At 38.8% G+C, this 3122-nt stretch overlaps 1 pseudogene; it reads right to left on the bottom strand.

The window, feature by feature from the left end:
- Positions 1-1806: 1806 nt before the first annotated feature.
- Positions 1807-2358, bottom strand: LOC103194769 (annotated as a pseudogene).
- Positions 2359-3122: the final 764 nt, after the last annotated feature.

The following is a 3122-nucleotide window of genomic DNA, read 5'->3' as shown; positions in this document are numbered from 1 at the left end:
TATCCATAATTTGTTATGATCCACACAATCAAATGCTTTTGCATAGTCAATAAAACACAAGTAAACATCTTTCTGGTATTCTTTGCTCTGAGCCAAGTCCATCTGACATCAGCAATGATATCCTTGTTGACGTCTTCTTCTGAATCCAGCTTGCATTTCTAGAACTTCTCTGTCAATATACTGCTACAATCATTTTTGAGTTCTCTTCGGTAAGATTTTACTTGCATATGATATGAATGATATTTTTTGATAATTTCCACATTCTGTGGGATCACCTTTCTTTGGAATGGGTACAAATATGGATCTCATCCAGTCAGTTGTCCTATATGAGTATAGTTGGCTAAATGAATATGGCTGCCATAAAACTTCTAGTTCAAATGTTATGGATTCCCTGGGTGATGCAGAAGGTTAACATCCTCCGCTGCTAACTGAAAAACTGAAGGTTTGAGTCCACCCAGAGGTGTCTCAGAAGAAAGGCCTGGCAATCTCCTAAAGAATCAGTCACCAAATCCTATGGAGCACTGTTCTACCCTTACACAAGTGGGGTCTCCATGAGTTGGGGTCAACTTTGTAGCAACTGGTAACTGGAACAACTCTTTGGGTAAGTATCTGTTATTTCTCTTGGATTAATACTGTATTGGTTACCTCTGTGCTGCTCCAACAGAAAATACCACAAATGGGATGGCTTTAACAAACAGGAGATTATTCTCTTACAGTTTGGAGGTGTTAAGTCTGAGTTCAAAGTGCCAGGCTCTAGGGGCTGGGTGAAAGCCCTTCAACCTTGGGCCTCAGCTCTGCCTCCTGTTCCCAGCCCACTGAAGCTGCAGACTTTTCTTCACTCAGACAGCTGCTGGTTCCAGAGGCTAAAAAACACAAGGTTGACAAGTAAAAAGGCACAGTCCCAATGTTACCAAACAATATGACAGGCCATTAATTCAAGTCCATTGAAAGTCCCAAGATCAGCAGAGCATGGCAGGCTGCTGAACAACGACTTGACTACATGCAGGGTTGAAGCGTGCCATAAAATAAAGACCATTCCCAAAGCTGCTTCTTATATACTGGAAGCAGACCACATCCCTAAAGCAGCTACTCAGTTGCTTGTGGTAGATCCTACCATGGAGTTGATTGCCAGTCTCTTCATGGGAAATAACTACCACCAGCTGCCCCACTGCTCAACCAGGACCAGCCAAGTTGACACACAACCTTAACTACCACAAATACCCAGAAATAGGATGACTGAGATGTGTAAATTTAACTTTACCAAAAATCTGAAATTGTTTTCCAACATGGATGTGCCGTTTGCATTGCCCCAGCAACATTTGACAATTCTAGTTGTTCTAGATCCTCACCATTCCAGCAGGTGAGAAGTGTGTGGAATGTGCACTGTGCTTAGTTTGCTATTGTTCTTAAATAATATTTTATTGTGTCTTCAGTGGAAGTTTGCACAACAGTTTAGGTTCTCATTCAATAATTTCTACAAATTGTTCAGTGAGGTTGGCCACATTCTTCACAATGTGTGAATATTCTCATTGTTTCCATTCTTGTGGTTCCATTTCCATTAATCTAGTTTCCCTGCCCCCTTACAGCCCCATCTTTGTGTTAAAGTCATTGTTGATCCCTTTTTAAAGTTGTACAGTACTTACAGGTGATATTTTTTTAAGCCAATTTGTTATTTAGCTACAAAGCGACCTCAGGGGTTTTGGTTCAAGTTTGAAGAGTATGCATGTGGTTTCCATTTGCATTACTATCACAAATGAAGTTGTACATCTTTTTTTTTTTTAATGACACTTTATTTAATCATTTTGCTTACAACTGAAACTCTGCAAATTCAGAATTAACATCCTTGCCTATGAGCTTCTTATACTCACCAGAAAAAGTTTCAACCTTGATTCTACATTGTTCTGTTGTGCTTTGTCCAAATGAAACTTAGTAAGGCGGCTGCCATCCAATTTCACACAGATTCTCTTGCCCAGGGTTTCACTTGGGAAGTGACAGTGTACAGCTGTCAGAGTGAGGCTCCCGGGACACTTCCATTTATTGATTTATTTTAGTTGGTTTAGGAAGAATTCTCCTCTGAGCAATAAAGACAACATGGTTTCCACTGAACTTTTTCTCCAGTTCACATATTAGATGGACTTGGATTTTCTGGAAAGACTTCAGTTGAGGAAAAGGAAGAAAGATTATAATAGCTTTCTGACCACCACCAACTTCAATTTCCTTGGCTGTGGTTATATTCAGCTCCCTTAATGGAGCCTTTAGATCCGAGTTCATCTCCAGCTCAAGACCTGAGATATGCCAGACTTGAATTTATCTGCTTTTCGCCATTGGCTTCATAATCTTTGAGCTTGAACTGAACATGACCTTTTCCTAGCTGAGCTCAGGCCTAGGAAGAGGCCAAAATCTCATGAGAACTCATCAAATCTCAGAGGTGAAAGGGAAGAGGAGGAAATAACTAACTCGAGGTTGTGCACTGTTTCATATGCTATTTGCCAGTCATCTATCTTCTTTGGTGTAGTGTCTGTTCAAATCTTTTACCCATTTTAATTATATTGTTTATTTCATCATTAAATTGTAAAAGTTCCTTATATATTCCAAATACGATTTTCTTTCCTTTTTTTTTTTTCTAACTATCTATTTTGCATGTATTTTTCCCAATTTTTGTCTAGGCTTTTTTTTTTTTTTTTAACAGTATACTGTATTTTCAAGAGCAAAAATTATTTAATTTTGTTGAAATCCAACATGTTATTTTTTTTCTTTCATGATTCATGTTTTTCTGACATATTAAAGAAATCTTTGCATAACCCAAGGTTGCAAAGTTTGTCTCTTCATGTTTTCCTCCTGAAGTTTTGTAGATTTAGTTTTATATTTATACAAGTTATTCTGCAAAATAGAATATAAGGGAAAGCTCTTCATTAGTTTTATGAAACTTGTATGACTTTGCTTTTAAAACCAGATAAGAGTAGTATTTTGGTTCTCTAATGTCACTCTGCTAAAGGGGCAGGGAGGTGGCATATTCTGACCTCCTCGAACTACACAAGAGGAAGACAGAATCACCATCAGCAGCCCAAGGCCTGTTCCTATGACACCAGGCAGGCCCCACCCTTCAGCCCTCTTACCAACCT

The sequence above is a fragment of the Orycteropus afer genome, unplaced genomic scaffold, assembly GCF_000298275.1.
Source record: "Orycteropus afer afer isolate SDZICR_OR568_19922 unplaced genomic scaffold, OryAfe1.0 scaffold00048, whole genome shotgun sequence".
Taxonomy (NCBI): Eukaryota; Metazoa; Chordata; class Mammalia; order Tubulidentata; family Orycteropodidae; genus Orycteropus; species Orycteropus afer.
Note: the sequence above shows the minus strand (reverse complement) of the source record. Positions and strands in the feature narration are given on the sequence as shown.